This window comes from Lynx rufus, unplaced genomic scaffold (assembly GCF_022079265.1).
Source record: "Lynx rufus isolate CCGP_SWC_20201006 ecotype Redwood Valley unplaced genomic scaffold, mLynRuf1.p SCAF_4, whole genome shotgun sequence".
In the NCBI taxonomy this organism is placed as follows: Eukaryota; Metazoa; Chordata; class Mammalia; order Carnivora; family Felidae; genus Lynx; species Lynx rufus.
The window spans coordinates 147,706,366-147,726,769 of NW_025814856.1; the positions used below are offsets into that span (position 1 = coordinate 147,706,366).

The 20,404-nt window shown below is 40.1% G+C and overlaps 1 long non-coding RNA gene across 1 annotated transcript in view; it reads right to left on the reverse strand.

The window, feature by feature from the left end:
- Nucleotides 1-514: 514 nt before the first annotated feature.
- LOC124525099 (uncharacterized) overlaps nt 515-20,404 on the reverse strand; it is a 51,098-nt gene continuing 31,208 nt past the window's right edge. Inside the window, exon 4 of the long non-coding RNA XR_006965381.1 lies at nt 515-988. This is a non-coding gene — a long non-coding RNA (uncharacterized LOC124525099). The remainder of the gene's footprint in view (nt 989-20,404) is intronic.

Sequence of the window (20,404 nt, forward strand, 5' to 3'; positions counted from 1 at the left end):
TGGCTACCATATGGGACAGCACAGATATAGACCTAATTTAAATAACCCCATCGAAGAGGGGAACATCTTGTATATTTATTAATTGTTTTGAACTTCACATTCCAAAACAAGACCATGGGACAACCTCATGGTTTCCTAGTTTTGTTAAAACAGTTTCAAATGATATAACAAGACGAATAACAGCTTTCATTCTGAGAAATAATTTATGTCAAGATTACTGGCCGAACTCTTTAAATTTCATTCAGATGTTTTGATTAGAAAGCATGCATGCTCTTCTTTCTTAGTCTCCTCAATTAAAAACGAAAGTTAAATACAGAGAGATTCTATGTTCTTGTCTACGTTAGCAGGAAAAAACATCATTATTTTCAAATAGAAAGAGCTATTAAAATTCTACTTCCACAAAACAAACCAGTATTTATTTCAAGTTAACCAAAATACATTCTATGTTAAAAGACAATTTCTGTAAGGATATAATTGCATTTTTAAAATTCATTAACAGTTAACAGTCTTACTAATAATTTTGCATTTCTTAATATGAAAGTAAAATAAAGCACTAAGGAGAATGCTTTTAAATTTTTAATATATGCATTTAGGTCTTCAATATGTTTCTTAAAAGGTAAAGTATTATGCACGGAAAATGTTTTCACTAACTTTTTTTTATCATTAGGGGATTAACTTCTGGAAACCCATTATTTATAAATATTCACTTATAGGAATTACAATAATTACCATCATTATTCAACAACAAAATTTAAAGAACCCCATTAAAATGCATAATACTTTAAGCCTTTAAAGTTACAAAATTTAATTTTTTTTAAAGCAGTTAAACACAATACACAGCAGTATCTACTTACTCAGATGTCGATCATCTGAGGGTGTTATCGATCATCTCCCCTGAACTGGCAGGTTTGAGCTGAGATCATTGGTGAGTCAGAGAAACTCCAGAAGGTAAAATATCTTCTAACCTTCAAAGGCATTAATAAAATGCCTGGTGAGGAAAATAAAAAAATGGAGTTACAACCAAGAGAGAATTCTTGTGAGTGTCTTGTCTAGATAGGAAATAACTTGCTTCTTTTCTTTCTTTTCTCTTTAAGTGAGGGCTCAGAACACGTTAATTCATGGCCCTGGGATTGTGGGTGAGCAGAGACAGCAATACTTTGCATTCTAACCACCCTCTGTTTTAAGAACTCTCTCTGGGGAGAAGCCTAACTCAGTTTAATAATGCATGCAAAAAAAATAAAAAATAAATAAATAATGCATGTATCCTGGACTATCACCTGGTCACCCTTTTACCGGCCCGACCCTTCAACCGGTAGATCCTCACTCTATAATCATGGTGCAAAACTAAGACACTTCTGAGAGTGAAAAGAGGAACTTTGGAAATATTTATTTATTAACTAATAAATGGTCTTTATTATATTAGTTTATATTCCAAAAAAAATAAAAATAATTTACATCCACCACATTAAAGCAAAAAATTAAAGGCTTATTTACATTACATGAACGCTTAAAATACCACAGGCAGATTAATCATTCTTGGTACATATGCATGTCCTTCAATCTGTTTACCTAATAGAGTCTATCTCTCATACCGTGTCACTGGTACTGTTGCTAAGAAAAAAGGCTGACATGGTATTATTTCTCAATCGTTCACCGTTGCCAAAGTCTTTTTCAAAGTTTCATTTTATGTTAAATAACCTGAAATCACTGACATTGTCTGACTCTCCTGTGTTGATATTATTTTTAACAAGAAATGCTCTCTTCACAGCTGCTAATTCTGCTCAAAGAAAATTCTGCCAGAGGATATTCTCAATTCTGTTTGTTTCACACCAAAACTGTTTAGTATTAAGGTCTAAAGATTTTCACAGATACTATCTTTTGGCCTAAACTGGTATCCCTTCTTGCACTCTTACCCCCTCCAGTCCATTCACCTTGACACACAGCCCCACAGGGGGTTTTCTTGCCCAATGCAAACCTCATCGTGTCACTTCCCGACTTAAAACTTTTCAATGGCTCCCGCTGCTCCTTGGACATAATCCAAAACCTTAACAGGGAGACCTGGTCCCTTCCAACCTCTCAAATCCTCAAAAGCAGCAGGCCTTCCCTGCCCCAGGGCCTCTGCCTGCTCTGTTCCTTTGGCTCAGAATGCTTTTCTCGGTCGTGGCCACGCTTCACGTCGCAGAGTCTCCTAATGCCCCCAACCTAAGTTACCCCATGGTATTCTCTCCCAAAAAGGACTCGTACTTTTCCTACAGAGTGTTCATCAAAATCTGTATTGACTTATTTGTGTGCTTTTGGAAAGCCCATCGCCACCAGACAGTAAAATCTTCAGGAGTGTGTAGAGATCACTCCTGTTTGATTCACCCCTTCATCTTCAGTCTTTACCCAGCACCTGGCACGGTCCTTGCCACCTTGTGAGCCTTCACTAAATATCTGGTGAATGAACGAATAAAAGACTGAGAAGGAGAAAGTAAGGAGACAAAGGACATTCTGGTTAGCGGAGTCAACTTGTTATCTATGGCCAAAACACCTCACAATCCTAAATCCAACTGTATCATCAATGGTCCCCTCTACAAAGGATGACTCCTTTCAACATATAAACGGTCTGAAAGGGAGACAGAAAAAGACCTCTCTCTTGACCCCACATTCCAATGAATAAACTCCCATTTCTCCAATCCAATTTTATAGGAATACTCAAAAGAGCTGACTATATCTGCGGTCTCCAATTCTTTCCTCCCATCCTCACTTGAACCCGTTCTAATCAGGCCTTTGTCCCCACTGCTGACCTAAAACTGCTCTTGTTAAAGCCACCAATGACTTCCATCTTGAACTATGTGAGGTCTGGGTATCTATCCAACCCTCCAACTATCCAACCATCTTGAACTAGCCAGGCACTGAGACAGGCATTTAAAAATGAATTATCCAGGGATGCCCGGGTGGCTCAGTCGGTTAAGCATCCAACTTCAGCTCAGGTCATGATCTCACAGTTTGTGAGTTCGAGCCCCACACCAGACTGTGCTGACAGCTCGGAGCCTGGAGCCTGTTTCGGATTCTGTGTGTCTCTCTCTCTCTCTGCTCTTCCCTCCCGCTCATGCTCTGTCTCTCTCCTTCAAAAATAAACATTAAAAAAATTTTAAAAATAAAATAAAAATGAATTATCCATTTAAACTGTTCATCACAGCCACTCTATGAGGCAGGAAGTATTGTTATCTCCAGAGAGAGGTTAACTGAATTCATTTAAGGCTACTCAGGTCAGAAAAAAAAAAAAAAAAAAAAAGGCAGTAGAGACCATTTTTATCACATCTACTAGTCAATTCTCAGCTTAATGGACCATCACCCCATGCCAAATTCCAGATGATCCACCCCACTGAGAATAATGCTCCTACAGGATTCCCCATCTCAGTAAATGATAATTCCATCTTCCAAGTCATCCCAGACTTTTCCCTTTCCCTCACACCACATACCCAATCCATCAGCAAATCCTGTTGGCTCAATCCTAAAAATATATCTGAATTCTAGCTATTTCTCCCTATATCCACCACCAAAAATGCTCTCTGAGCCTCCTTCACCTCCATCTGGATTACAGCAATAGCCTCCCAGCGGATTCTTCCCTTGCCTCGTTGCAGTTTTCAAAAGGCCAGAGTCCTACTGATTTTAAAAATTCAGATCATAACATTTTCTGCTCAAAACCCACCAAATGCTTCCCTTCCCATTCACAGTAAAAGTCACCATAGTGGCCTACAAGGTCCTTAACTGGCCCCAGAAAACCTCTTGCTTCATTGCTACCAGTCTCTCCCTCATTCACCCGTCTTATCCTACAGCCTTCTCTGCTACTCCTCCAGGATGTGAACACACTCGTGCCAGGGTTGTTGCAGTAGACTGCTGTTCCCTCTCACCGGAATGTGCTTCTTCACAGATATTTGCATGATATTCTCCATCACCTACTACAAACCCTTAATCCAAGTATCAACCTGTCAGGGAGGCCTTCTCTGGCCACTCTATTTTATGTAACACACCTCATCACCACCACTACAACTTTCTATCCACTTACCTTGATTTACTTTTGTTTATACCCATTCATTCATTTATTCATTCGTATCACTCCCACTGGGTACCTCCCTCTCCTCTTTTTTTCACCTTCCCTTGTAGACTTTAAGCTTCTTGAAGGAAGAAACTTTTGTTGGGTCCAATACTGTATCCCTCCAGTGGCAAGAAAATGCTTTGTCACCAATATATACTTACTGAATAAATAAATGGTTGAAAATAAGATTATGGGTAGGCAATCTACCTAAATCTCCAGACCTTACTGTTATTAACAGAAAGCTCTTGGAGAACACAGACCATGCAGTCACAATCAAATCTTGCAGAGTAACTTGCACCGTATTAGTATAATTTCATCACTTATCATATTTTTCATTGAAATTTTAGTTTTCCCATATTATGAATGTTACTAACTTTAACAGTTAACTGGAACATTTTAAAAGAAGACATTTGGATCTCAATTACCAATACCAAATTCCTTCAACTTGTACTGCAGCTATCCAACTGCATCCTCCTTTTGGGAGGCTTAAGTTTATCTGGTAACGCTTTGCCTGCGAACGTTGTCTTGAAAGAGTTACTCTGGAGCTCCCACTATTACGTTATTTGCTGCATTATCTGGAAGACCTTGTAGCTATGCAGAGGCCTAAACTGGATGATAGGAAGAACGGTGACTAAGAGTCTAGCTGTGGCTGCTTTCTTTCACAAGGTTCTTCCTTAAACTTCTCTGGTGTACCGACGAATTGCTGGAACACTTTCAGAGACATTTCTCAGCCTACAGCCAAATGATTTCGAGGTTCTTTTCATGAGTCTGCCTGCCTTCCTCCCACTGCCTGCACACATTTCCATCTCTAATCCCCAGACTCCAAGTCTAAGCCTAGTGTAGTTCTTAGTGGACGCTTCATAAAGAATATTTTATCGATGCAGTACTGCTATGTGCTGAACTAAATTTCACAGACAAAACTGGGGCAAGGTGGATTCTGATACTATTAGTCTACTTTTATACCCTGTTCAGCCTTGTCTCATATTACCAAGAAATTCAAAACTATTTGCATTATTTCCTGAATTATCAAAACCGAAAATTTAATGAGAAACTATATGCTTTCAATGTATGTTATTACTGCTTTTCTTAAGTGTCAATGTAAAACAACACTGCTAAAATCAGAATAGATCCTAACACGCCTCTGTATAGATACATACATCTAAATGTGTATAGTAAATGCGTATAGTACATAGATAGGTGTAGATAGGTGTATATATCTATATGAACAGTATATTATATGGATATTATATAGACATAGATGTATATATCTATATGAACAGTATATTATATAGACACTATATAGTATACCATGATAACAATCTAGTATACAGTTTAGAAAAACTGCATATATGCGGCCATTCTCAATAATATGAGAGAATGAAGAATATTTATTAAGTACCTACTGTATGCCAGGCATCTTATCCACATTATCACAAGTAATCCCTATGATATATCGCCTTGTATGGGAGGATATACAGCAGCAGACTTCAAAACCCCTCAAGATGCCTTCCTAAATCCCAGTACCACATCCTCTTACCTACCCAGGTGTGACTCAGTCTTAAGAAGCAGAAATTACTAGTTAAATTTGAGCAGGTAATAATTAACACCCATTTAAGACTGTTTTATCTGGCAAACACATAAAGATCAATCTCAAACCTACAGGACAGGCTATAATGTCTTAAAATTTTTTCAGCTAACTCACTCTGGAAGGCCCAAGGGATACAAGCATTCTTAAAAGAAACTGCACATTCTATAATGACCACACTGAAGGTTTTCATGGTAAAGACAGATAGTTACTTGTACTTGACCCTCAAAGTATTTCAGGCAAAATTTGTTTCTTCCATGTCACATAAGTTGTGAAGTCTTAAATTACTTTCTGTCCTGGAAACATGTTAATGAGTGCAAGCTCCTTGGGGAAAAGACGACTCCACTTCTGTCCTTCATTCTGATGTGAACCAGACTTCTGAGTGGGCAGAAATACAGACCCAGATCTTAAAATGCCATGAAAAATGCTGTGTGCTTCCTTCAACGCTTAAAAGCTTCACATTAATCTACAAAATAAAATATCTCCAATGTAGGTATTTGTTAGAGGGCTTAAGACAGACAAAATAAAATCAGCACCAGGGCTCCTGGGTGGCTCAGCTGGTTGAGTGTCAGACTTCAGCTCAGGTCATGATCTCACAGTTTGTGAGTTCGAGCCCCATGTCAGGCTCTGTACTGACAGCTCAGAGCCTGAAAAGCCTGCTTCAGATTCTGTGTCTCCCTCTCATTCTGCCCCCACCCTGCTTGCTCTCTATCAAAAATAAATAATAAAGATTTAAAAAGTTAAAAAAAAAATGAAATCAGTACCTCTACAAAGCCACACTGACAACACTTAATATTCTAGAGAAATCTCTAACGGTCCTACTGGCAATCATGATTTTCTAAGCTCCTTCCTTCAACAGAGTTTCAAAAGAACAGAGGTGCTAGATTCTGTGCTCTCAAGAGCCCCTCTGCACCCCCAGCCCAGCGCCAGCGCACGCACCTCCTGACCCACGGCTGCGTGGCCTCCTCAGCTCTGCTTTCTGGAACCTGATCCACGGGAACTGCACTCCTGGACCTTTTACGTAACTGTGGTTGAAGATATTTTTCACCAGGTTCTTTAAACAAGATTCACGTGATAAATTTCTGCTCGAGTTTAGTTCCAGGAAATGTTTGGTTTCTGCAGATGTTTGTAATGCTTCCGGTTGTCAGTACATGAAAATTATATAATTCTGTGTTTCTTTTTTTCACTTGAGCAAGTAGAAAACGTTAAAACCAAACAGATTGCCCAAATTTGCTCAACACTGACTGACACTTGGGAGTACTTAACCCTCAACTTCTTTTAGTTCAGGTTGGTTTTATTTTTTTAAAAGTTACCCTACCTTTTGGCCTAAAATGGGTATGGTGCAGTAAGTGTTTTCAGAAACAAGAAAAGCTGCAAAACGTAAAATGTAAAAGACGTACATAATGTTGACCTGCTTGTAAGTTCCAGACTAAAATGGAAAAACAAGAAAAACACAGGGATGTTTTTACAGTGAGAAGGTGTAAACGCCTAGAATAAATGCCCCAAAATAAATTCTCTGTTATCCAAACGACACAAAAGATTCCATAAAGAGACAAAACAGCACTCCACCTTCTTGGTTTAAACCCGGTTCACACCAGTTTGTGAACATCCAAATTTGCTCTCGGTTAAAATTTCCCTAGCAATACTAAAAAGTCTGACATTTTTACAAATTACTATAGTAAGAGAGAGCTTCAAACATTACTCTGAAAATTAAAAATGTCTTAGAAGAACGAATTAAACTGGTTTTATGACAAGGATACATTCTAAGTCACTTCATTTGGAAAGCAGTCCAGATTACATGTCTGGATATGATAATCGTCACCAGCCCAGAATGGTTTTTAGCTCCTTCACAAAACTGATGTTCAGTGATAGGTGGCTCCTAATGTATTACTGTATTTATATTCTACCTCCTTTCACAACACATTTGAAACAGTCTATAAAAATGCAGACATGATAATAAAATTATAATTTATAAATATAAAAATTCAGACAAGAAAAAATACCATGGAATTATATAGGCCTGAAAGTTATTTAAATTAAGCCGTAAATTTGGCCCCATACTGTCTGGTTGATAAAGCAAAACAGAAAAACCAATGAACTGCAAAATTCACACTGGCCATGATGGGATGTGGTCCAGAGGAACAGAATTTGTCTTAGTACGCAAAATCTGAGAAATATTTCTCTAGCATATTATCACATAAATAATACACCGGGGTCTTCAATACTGGCCCTGATAGACATCCTAATTGGTTCATCCAGCAGTTTCTTACAGTATGTAACATACACAGCAAAAATATAAAGCTCTTGGGGCGCCTGGGTGGCGCAGTCGGTTAAGCGTCCGACTTCAGCCAGGTCACGATCTCGCGGTCCGTGAGTTCGAGCCCCGCGTCAGGCTCTGGGCTGATGGCTCAGAGCCTGGAGCCTGTTTCCGATTCTGTGTCTCCCTCTCTCTCTGCTCCTCCCCCGTTCATGCTCTGTCTCTCTCTGTCCCAAAAATAAATAAACGTTGAAAAAAAAAAATTAAAAAATATAAAGCTCTCTGATAATCTGGATATATATTCAGATGATAAACAATAAAACCTAAAAAGTATGTCCAACAGAACTTTCTGTGATGTTTGAAAACGTTCTACATCTATACTGTCCAGTATGGTAGCCCACTTGTCACATGTGGTTACTGCACCCTTGAAATGAGGCTAGTGCAACCAAGAAACTAAGATTTTAGTTACATTTAATTTTAATTTTAAGAGCCATATTAGAAAAGCAAGTATCTACCCACTGGACTGCACATTTCTGAAACATTAGTTATCAGACATTTTTCAGTAGCTGAGCCATTCTGGGGTTGGCAAACACAGATGGAATCGAACACGTAAGAAAATAAAGATGGTATCTTATATGTATTTATTTTTATAAGTTCAAATTTACAATATTAATTTATAGGCAATGCGAATATGAGCTTTCTAATCGGTGAAAATTAAAAATGGAAGGTTGTAAGCGAGAGCTGATAAACGCAGATCGACCCCAGTAAACACTTTCTGTATTTCGTTCGGATGCACTTTGCAGTGCCCACGTGGCACTCCTAACTGCACATTCTGAGCCACCCAATCAGCACAGGCCACACACAGAGCAGCCATCTACTCAGAAAGCCTAAGAAGAAAACACAGCATGCCAGCAGGGCACTTTCACGTTATTTCTCTTCATGGGAGGAGTCCTCCCACGTGGCCAGCCCAGAACTTTGGATTCAGATGACAGCTCAGTGCAAGGAAATGAGAATCCCAGGGTGGGTGTAGAGTCACTCAGGCTTAGAAGTCTTACGTCACAAAGAGAAACCAGTATCTCACATGATGGTCCCAATCGCAGCTTCTAGGGACCCCACAAAGGACATACCCATGTCTGAACGGTGCTCCCAGGGAAGCTCAAAACTCCTGCTTCTAACCAAGAACTTAAGAGTTCATGTATAGTTCCTCCCAGTCCAAATACATTTACCAAGTAAAGGTCACTTTTATCATAAGCAACGTTGCCTAGTAACATAGTTGACTTTCCATTTTTATCAGGATTCAGAGGAACTAAGTAGAAAGTTCATCCGAGGTCAGATATGTACTTACAAAACGAGAAATGGTTTTGTTAATTCTTTACCTTTATGACTTAAAACTATATATGGGCGCCTGGGTGGCTCAGTCGGTTGAGCGTCTGACTTCACCTCAGGTCATGATCTCATGGTTGGTGGGTTCAAGCCCAATGTCGGGCTTTGAGCTGACAGCGCAGAGCCTGCTTCAGAGTCTCTGTCTCCCTTGCCCCTCCCCTGCTCTCTATCAAAAAGAAACATTAAAAAAATTTTAAACTCTGTGTGTGTGTGTGTGTGTGTGTGTGTGTATAGGCACCTGGATGGCTTCGTTGGTTAAGCACCTGACTCTTGACTTCAGCTCAGGTCATGATCTCACGGTTCATGGGTTCAGGCCCACGTCAGGCTCTATGCTAGCAGTGTGGAGCCTGCTTGGGATTCTCTTTCTCCCCCATCTCTGCCCCTCCCCTGTTCACACTCTCTCATTCTCTCAAAATAATAAGTAAATAAACTTAAAAAAAGACTATATATGTATCCTAGCATATCAAAAATAGGAAAGAACCTGGATAGGAAAGAGCATGTGACTCTTGATCTCAGGATCATGAGTTCAAGCCCCATGTTAGGCATAGAGACTACTAAAATGGGGGGGAAGGGCGCCTCAGTGGCTCAGCTGGTTAAGTGAATGACTCCTGATTTTGGCTCAGCTCATGTTCTCATGGTCATGAGATTGAGCCCCGCATGGGGCTCTACACTGAGCACGGACCTACTTGGGATTCTCTCTCTCCTTCTCTCAAAATAAATAAATAAACATTTTTAAAAAAGGAAAAAATATAAATAAGATAAAAATTTATGTGAGTTGACAAAACTGTCCTTATCTCCCAAGTGTTAATTATTTACATAGAGAATTATGAAGGAAAGCTATTAAAACTGATTTTTAAAAAGTTTATCAATGTTTCTGGAGAGAAGAATCAATATACAAAAGTTAATATAATTCCTACAAGCCAAAAAAGACCACTTTGTAATTTAAATAGGAAAAACTATCATTTAAAATGGTAACTACCAGGGCACCTGGGTAGCTCAGTCAGCTGAGCATCCAACTTTGGCTCAGGTCATGATCTCACAGTTCATGAGTTCGAGCCCCACATCAGGCTCTGTGCTGACAGTTCAGAGCTTGGAGCCTGCTTCGGATTCTGTGTCTCCCTCTCTTTCTCTGCACTTTTTCATTTGCACTCTATCTCTGCCTCTCCCTCTCAAAAATAAACATTAAAAAAATTTTTAATAAAATAAAATGGTAACTACTGCTATAAGCTTTCTAATAATCTAACAAAAAAACTTTAAGAGCTTTATGGAGAAAATTACAGAGTTGAGTAAACAGAGAAATATTTATGGGTGAAGATCTAATAAATATTCCTAAATTGAATTCAATAAAATTCTAATAAAACTTCCCACAGGGCTTTCATGGACCATGTTAAGTTGATCCTAAAATCCATAAGAAAAAAGAGCCAAGAAGAACAGCTTTGACAAATAATAATAAGAAAACAGGCAGCAAACTCGCCCTTCAAAATGTTAAGACTTACATAAAACTACGGTAAGTAAAATGGTACAGACAAATGAAAAAGCAACAGAGAACCCAGAAAAAAACCTCCCATATGTTTGGAAATCTGACATATAATAGCAGTGATACTGCAAATCAGTGGGGCAAGAATGGGTTATTGAACAGTGATGCCTGGACATAGGTCATCTGTAAGGAAATAAAACTAGATCCATGTTGCATACCACCGATAAACATGAAAATAAAACTTTGAAAACTTTTAGAAAAAAAACACCCGTGGGGTAATGCAAGATTTTAAAAATAAGATACAAAATGTTGATAACTATTACTACGTTAAAATTTTTTTTAATTCTAAACAACAAAAGATTGTTTAAACAAAATGCAAATCCAAGCCATGGACTGGGAGAACGTAATGATAACCAACAAAGTGTTCATCTGCAAAAAACATAAAGGACTCCTAAAAACACAAACAACTCAATTTTTTTAAAATGGAACAAGGCACCTAGGTGGCTCAGTTGGGTGTCCGGCTCTTGATTTCATCTCAGGTCGTGGTCTCATGGTCGTGAGATTGAGCCCTGCTTAGGATTCTCTCTCTCCCTCGCTCTGTCCCTCGCAAACCTCTCTCTCAAAATACATAAATAATTTTTTGAAAAATGGAACAAAAAGTGTGAACAGCCAATTAACAGAAAAGAAAATCTAAATGGAAAATAAATATGAGGTGGGGTGCCTGGGTGGCTCAGCCGGTGAAGCATCTGACTTCGGCTCAGGTCTCGATCTCGGGAGCCTGTGACTTCAAGCCCCGCGTCGGGCTCTGTGCTGACAGCTCAGAGCCTGGAGCCTGCTTCAGATTCTGTCTCTGTGTCTCTGCCCTTCCCCTACTCGTGTTCGGTCTCTCTCACAAATATAAACGAAACATTAAAAAAAATTTTTTTAAGGAAAATAAATAGAAGACATCCAAACTCAGCACAGTGCAATGTAACACTACAGTAAGATACCATTTCACACAAGACTAGCAAAATAGGACACAATAATGAAAGAAAAATTGAACTGATTCAACCACTTTGGAAAGCAATCTGGCAAGAATAAAGGTGAAGCTGCCCATGCCCATAACCAAGAAATTCCCCTCCTGAATATGGACAGTAGGGACACTGGCACGTGTGCATCAGGAGGCATATAAGGAATGTGTGTTAGCACTGCTTGTAACAGCAAAATATTGGAAACAACTCAAACATGAATTAATGGGAGAATGGATAAGCACATGGTGATATCATCTTATTATGAAATACTGCATGTATGTAAAAGAATCCAAGACAGTCACATAATCAAACACGGGTGAATGTTCAAAAAAAAAAAAAAAAAAACCACACTAGCTTCCACAAAGCAAAAAAAAATAATCAACAGCATGAAAAGCAACCCACAGAACGGGAGAAAATTCTGCATATATGTATCTGATAAGGGGTTATTATCCAAAATACATAAAGAACTTCCACACCCCAACAGCAAAATATCAAGTAATACTCGATTAAAAAACAGCCAAAGCACTTGAAGAGATTCTTCCCCAAAGAAGACAGGTATATAAACAGACGCTCAACGTCATTAATCATGAGGGAAATGTAAATCAAAACCACAATGAGGTACTACCTCACACCTGTCAGAATCGCTGTTAACAACAATAACAAAAACAGAACAGAACAAGTGCGGGCAAGTTATGTGGAGAAATTGGAATCCTTGTGCACTGCTGGTGGAAACGTAAAATGGCACAGCTTCTGTGGAAAACAGTATGTCGGTTCCTCAAAACACCATAAACAGAACTACCATCTGGCAATCTCCACCTCTGGATAGTTATTAAAAAAAAAATAAAAGGAGAATCTAGTAGAGATATCCGCACTCCCTTGTCCCCTGCAGCTCTATCCAAGAGGTGGAATATCCACAATATCCAAGAGGTGGAAACCAACTAAACGTCCATCAGCGGATGAATGGATAAAGAAAAGCTGGCATATACGTACAACGGAGTATTATTCAGCCATAAAAAGAAAGGAGACCTGTCATACGTGACACGGACAAACCTTGAGGCCGTTCTGCTAAGTGAAACAAGCCAGTCACAGAAGGACAAATGCTGCATGATACCACTTGCATAAAAGTAGTCAAACTCACAGAAGCAGAAAGTAGACGGGTGGTTGCCAGGGGGTGGGGGGAGGGAGAAAAGGGGAATTGCTGTTCACTGAGTACACAGTTTCAGTCATACGAGACAAAGAAGTTCCAGGGCCCCACTGCACAACGTGGTGCTTACAGCTAACAGTAAGACACTGTGCGCTTAGAAATCTGTTAAGACAGAAGGTCTCACGTTATAGCATTTTTGTCCTGATAAAAGAAATGTTAGATGATAAAAGCTGCAGACGGTGACAATATAATATTTAATAGTTTGAAATCATATAAAATAGTGTTATATATATGCCACAGATATATACAACACTAGTAAAAGTGTAAAACGTGTTGAAATGTTGAACACTAAATTCAGGGTAGTGGTTTCTACTAAAGACAAAGAGAAGAGCATGAGATCAAAAATGCTGAACAGAAGACTTCTATCTTGTCTAGGATGTTTTATTACTTAGGAAAAAAAAAACTAAAGCAAATACTACAAACTGGAAGGTGATAGCTAGTCAATTTTTCTATATGCTTGAAATATTTTATTATAGAAATAGTTTTTTAAGAACCTAATCCTAACAACGTTTTCTTCTATGAGTATGTTTCATCTCCTCCGATAACAAAAGGATAAGCCCATTATTACAGCAAAATTGCATTTGTGTGTGTGCATTCAGTCTCCTCAGAAAAGGGTCCACGGATTTCATCGGAAGGGTCTGTGACGTAAACAAAAATGTTGAGAATCATAAACATAACTGACGATATTTGCCATTTTGCACCAGGCAACAACAACAACAAAAAAAACCCAGAACCAAATCTAAATGAAAGTAAGTCAACATATTTATAATCTTCTTCGTAGTTCTGATTTTGTTTATATGCTATTTCATTTTACATATTTTTGCCATAGAGTTGCCTCAAACCCTCTCTAAAAAAAGGCAAGGTATTAATTAAAAAAAGAAAGAAACCTCCTTGAAAGAATCCTATGGAATGGTAGGTAAGCAAGCACGCAAGAGAACAGTCAGCAGGGACGGACGTAAACAATGACACAGCAGCTCTGGGATGAGAGGTCAAGACAAAATGTTTCCACTGCGAACTTTAACAGGAAAGGCTACAGAAGAGGGTCTCACCCTTTGGGACACAAAAACCAAACCCCTATGGAATATGACAGCAACAGGAGCAGGTCAGAATCTGGGGGTGGGAACCATATTATTTAGGAAATTCCCCCAGGTCATTCTTATACACTTTCTCCCCATCCTCCCACCAAAGCCTCCAATCCCTGCCCCAGCTGAGATCTCTTGGTTAGATGTACTCTTTCAATCTGTTAAACATGTAACAGTTTACTGAGCACCTAGTGTGGGTCACTGTCAGGAAGGGAATGTTTTTATACACTTGCACACTTACAGCTTTCTGGGCAAATTTTACTGAGACCTGGATTAAGGGACAAGCCTTAAAATTTAAAGGATGACTGAGCTGGAGCTTTCTCTGGTGCACTGTGGTGTCCTTAGGAACTAGCCTAATGCCTGGTGACCGGTAAGTTTCTAATGTCTGTATTTATTCATGCTATCCTGAAAGCAGACAAGGAGACAGGGGCAGATCGTTAGTTAACAGCAGTAACGTTGGACTGGAGACTGAGTTTATAACCCCTGGAGAGAGCTCCAGCCCTCACGGAGTTTGCAGTCAAGCATTCGGACACACAAGTCATCTTACCACGCGGTACGGCAAGCCCGTGACAGGTTACAGGGCGTTGTGAGAGGTTAGAGAGATGTGAACGGAGACCTGCAAGATGAGGAGTCAGCCAGACGCCTTCATCTGAAAGGGAGAGAAAATCCCAAACCAACCAAGCTGTATTATCTGCACACAACAAGAAATCCCAAGGAAGGAAGTCTCAATCGTGCCAGCCAGGGCACAAGCTCCAGCTGTCTTCCTACTCCTCCGTCCTTGTGTGACAACTGGTGCTCACTCTGTGCCTGCAACATGGCTGGAGCACAGCCTACGGTGGGCAAGATCTTCCCAGAGAGGAAAAACTTTCCCAAAGCTCTTGTGGGCCAGAACCGGGTTCTGGGCTTACACCAACTAATCAGCTGGCAAGAATGGAAGCTTCTTGATGGCCAGAGGCTGGGGCCCAAGCCCACCTTCCCCAAAGCACGTGGACATGCAAAGACTTTTGAACAAAACTGAAGTTCCATTAGAAAAGAACAGAGCCGGGGCGCCTGGGTGGCTCGGTCGGTTAAGCGTCCGACTTCAGCTCAGGTCATGATCTTGTGGTTTGTGACTTCGAGCCCTGCATCAGGCTCTGTGCTGACAGCTCAGAGCCTGGAGCCTGCTTCCGATTCTGTGTCTCCCTCTCTGCCCCTCCCGTGCTCATGCTCTGTCTCTCTCCATCTCTCAACAATAAGTAAACATTAAAAAAAAGAAAAAGAAAAGAACAGAGTGGTGAAAGGTTGCGGGGAAAGCAACCAGGAGGAGGATGTGCTATAGCCATTAAGTTAGTAGTTCCCTTTTTCAGAATATTATGCTCGCATTAACAGGAGATATAAAGAAATAAAAGACCACCTTGTTCTTCAGCAACCTCATAGACATAAATTTTTTAATTCTAATACACACAAAAAAGCCTAAAAATAAATGCAACTAACATAGAATGAACTAAGTACCACAAGGGCTAGGAGATCAGAGCCATGGAGAGAGATGAGGTTTTGAATTTGCAAGACGCAGTCCTGAAAGAAGAGAATTCTGAAATGACAGAAGTTGATTCGTGTTTAAAGGCACAAAGGTAAAAATTTAGGTGGCAAAAGGTATCTTTGTTTAGCCGGAAGAGAAACTCTGTGGGGAACACAGAAAATGAACAGGCAACCCTAAAGCCCACGAGGGCACAACCCCTGACAGTCTGTCTTGTATTAAAGGCACTCATACATATTCGCTGAATGAATGAGTGAATGAGTGAATGAACGAACAGGCTTGGATTTGAAATCCTGTGTGACCAGAAACTACCAAAGGTTTTAATCGTTGGAGAACTCAAGGGACCAAAACCATTTTTGATAAAAACTCTTGTTGTCAATAAACCGAATGGACTGGAGGAAAATGAGACAAGAAGTCCGATCAATCAGGAAGCTACTGAACTCATTCAGGCATACGGTAAACCAGGGGCTGGGATCAGAGGTTCAAGAACTAAAAACGAGAAGAGCAGTTTTTAAAAGTGGTGGTTATACGCTGAGTATACCTACTTGATTTATAAACCACGTTACAAGCACATAAAGAAGCAGTGTGCATGTGTCAGACTCATGAACTACCGCATTATGAAAAATAAGATAATGAATTTTTAATCGAGTTTGCCTGATCCTGAATTTTAAGTTTTTACAGCATTTCAAGAGGGCTCTTTAGCCTCGGTTTCTTCCTCAAGTCTGACAGGAATGATGCAGGACTAAAACTCCTCCATCAGAATCCCAATCTCTGTGGCCTCCTAGTGCCGGCTGTCTAGCATGACAGCTTCTGTGGCAAACTCTACTTGCTAAAATAATGTGAACTCATTCTCTCGTCTAGTTTTTCCTCCACGTTTACATATGGTAATAACACCACCCCCCAAAACAACATCTCAACGCTACCCACAGCCTTACCAAGTCCGTGACCGAGGTAAGCAAAGTATCTACCGAGCTAAGAGTCATTAGATCGTTCATGCTCATGTGGCCAGCATTATTTTCTTTAACAATCTGTGAGAAGCTGTACTCCCAGGGCTTCTGTTTTACTTTTGTTTGTTTCAAACAAGATTTGAACTGCTGTTTGCTCATCTCGTATATGCCATTTAGTCTAATTTCACTGTTGGTAACTTTAATGGATCCACTCTGCTTCTCCTGGACTATTCACTATAAAAATTAACCAGTGTTTCTACCCATCAAAAAACTTAAGTAAGTCTCCTTAAGCAAAGAATCCCTGATCTTCTGACTGGAATGAGGGTATTTCTAAGTTTATAATGCGTATTTGAGGGGGCTCCTGCTGATAAGCAGTCTTGGTCCCACTCAAACGGGGCCTTACCTCGACCCAGACCCTGAGTCCCACAGGCCCTCCGGGAGGCAGCCGAGATGCTCCAGCCAACCTGAGAAAAGACCGCCGGTCAGCCAGGAAGGCTGTGTGCTGGCGGGCTACACTGCCCGCTAGTGATGTGATCCGCACAGAATCCCCAGGTGTCTGTTTCATGGAACCATAAAGTTGTAGAGGTACAAGCAGTGTAAGTCTTCATATCATCTGGACACTTCATTCTATGAATGACAAAGTATTTTATCGGAAGGGCTAAGCAACTGGCTCAAGGTCACATATCGTAACTACATTTAGACACCTGGGAAACAATTTACAAATGAGTCGGTGATAAATACATAAAATCTAAGAAAACCAACAACAGCCTCCTCTCTAAAAAAAGACAATTATTAACACCAGACGCAACTTTCATGGATTGTATGCCTCAGCTGTGAATAATGTTACCATAGTGATAATAATGTAAACACTGACTCTTACTCGAAATTTAACTATGTGAGAAGGGAAGAGGGCTCTGCACATAGGGTGAGATGCAAAAGAAATATTAAGTCCTCTTCTTCTACCATGAGAAGTCAAAGGTAATGCCTAAGACTGAAAGTTTAAAAGCTGGGAAGAGCAACATACATTTAGAGATTTGGAGGTGAATAACAAGAGAATCAAGTCTTAGAGTTGAACTCCCAAGAGCAGGGAGCTGGGCGGGGATTTTATAAACCAGCCTTGTATAACTCTTGGATTCTAAATTCTAAGCACGTAGAACTAAGATTAAAATTAAATTAAAAAGTGGCCAAGGTGGGGCGCCTGGGTGGCTCCATCGATTAAGCGTCGACTTCGGCTCAGGCCATGATCTCGCGGTTCGTGAGTTCAAGCCCCGCGTTGGGCTCTGTGCTGACAGCTCAGAGCCTGGAGCCTGCTTCGGGTTCTGTGTCTCCCTCTCTCGCTGCTCCTTCCCCACTCGTGCTCTGTCTCTGTCTCTCAACAATAAATAGACATTAAAAAAAATTTTTTTTAAGTGGCCAAGGAGACGCTAGAACCTAGGGTTTCTGACTATATAATACTTGTTTTAAAATTATATATATTCTTGGGGCGCCTGGGTGGCGCAGTCGGCTAAGCGTCCGACTTCAGCCAGGTCACGATCTCGCGGTCCGTGGGTTCGAGCCCCGCGTCGGGCTCTGGGCTGATGGCTCAGAGCCTGGAGCCTGTTTCCGATTCTGTGTCTCCCTCTCTCTCTGCCCCTCCCCCCGTTCATGCTCTGTCTCTCTCTGTCCCAAAAATAAATAAACGTTGAAAAAAAAAATTTAAAAATAAAAAAATAAAAAAATAAAAATAAAAAAATAAAAATAAATTATATATATTCTTTCCACTTGAATAAAAGAGAGATAGAACACTGATGTTTTATCTGAACAACTTAATTTTTCTATTGTTTTCATTGTGGCTATTGTGTTTTCATTCATGGAAGAAAAAAAATCAAACGTTCACCACTGAACTGGAGACTTATGAACATGTTCCTGAAGCTGAGAAAACACAGGACGAAATGCTTCCCTTCCCTGCAAAGGGTCACTCTGTATTAGAGAAACACACAAATAACCAAAAAGCAAAAAGCAATGAGATAAGTACCCACAATTTAACTGCTCTGTGAGCCCTGGTTTCTTCATTTGTGAAATGCCTCCTCAGGTTTTTGTGAATATTCAGTAATTCAACGCATCTAAAGTTATTAGTGCACTGCCTGCCAGATCGTAAAAAATTTAGACTAAGAAGACACTTACCTGCCTGATTTTGAAATCCACATTCATTCTGTCACATCACATTTCTAAAATAACGCTATTCTTTTCATAAACTAAAAAATTATTTTCCTCCTGGATCTAACTAGTAGCCAGTAAATGAACAAACTGTGATTCATTACATATGTAGACGCAGAATAAATTCTAAGGATAAAAAAAATCTTTTCTAACTCTTTTTTTCCTTTTCTAGTTCTTTCTAATTATTTACAAATTTCATTTAGAAATAGTCCCCTGTAATGTCTTCTGAGTTAGGCATAACTGAAAGTGAAGTTCTTGCTTTATTAAGAAGTAAAATGTGGCAGTGGACTATTTTATTTTTTTTTTAATTTTTTTTTCAACGTTTATTTATTTTTGGGACAGAGAGAGACAGAGCATGAACGGGGGGAGGGGCAGAGAGAGAGGGAGACACAGAATCAGAAACAGGCTCCAGGCTCTGAGCCATCAGCCCAGAGCCTGACGCGGGGCTCGAACTCATGGACCGCAAGATCGTGACCTCGCTGAAGTCGGACGCTTAACCGACTGCGCCACCCAGGCGCCCCTGGACTATTTTCAATAACCGGAAAGTAAATTATTTATCACTAGATGGCACTGTATTGGATAATTTTTTAAAAATTTGTTAGCATGAGATCCACTTTACTTGTCAAGTTAGAAGAATAATTTCTTTTAACAAAAGAAGATGAGTTATATTACTCCTGTCTTATTTCATGGCTTTAAAAATAAAGATGTGATTTAATGGAAAAGAAAACCATGATATAATCAAGTTAATTTTATTTTTAAGCTATCATGATATCTTAACTATTCTGATTATTTTCTAAAAAGTTTTTAATGTTTATTCATTGAGAGACAGAGCGCGAGCAGGAGGGGAGAGGCAGAGAGAGAGGGAGACAAAGAATCCGAAGCAGGCTCCAGGCTCTGAGCTGTCACCAGAGAGCCGGATGCGGGGCTCGAACCCACGAACTGTGAGATCACTATCTGAGCCGAAGCCAGACGCGTAACCAACTGAGCCACACAGACGTCCCCGACATTTTCTAGGCAGCAATAATTGTGAGTGTCTCTCCTGTTTACGATACAACAGTAAGCATGGGAACGTGCGGTGGGTTGTACTATGGCAACTTGGTTACGGTGGAACTCCGTTTCCCAGGCTCCCCTTCCATAAATGCTGCTAGGTCAGAGGGGCCAAAAGGGGAAGTTACTTGAGATGTGGAAGGGGGAACTACAGCAGCAGTCACTCTCTGAAATCATGACTCTCTTCTTGGGTAGATGTGGTGACAGACGTGGACACTGGCAGGTTCCGGCGTGCCCTCACACCCCACCCCGCTGGTCCACGTTCAGCTCTTTTTCCCAAATATTGGGCCTACTGACCAATAAGGGCCCAAGACCAATATCAGACACTTGGAAGGAGAAACAGAGGTGGCATTCAAGAAATATGTCATGACTGACGAATGTGTATTTAATTCGAACCGTGCAGTAAACGGATTAAACTCCCCTTCACATGGCAGCTTCAATGTATTGGTAATATTCCATTAACTTACAGAATTATACAACTTTTTGCATATACCAAATATTACACAGTTTTTTAAGAATAAGGCACATCACAGAGCAATCAGTGATATTAAATATTCAGACATTAAAATAAGTTGAGACCACAATGTCTGAGCAAAATAGTGAGCTAAGCAATCCAACT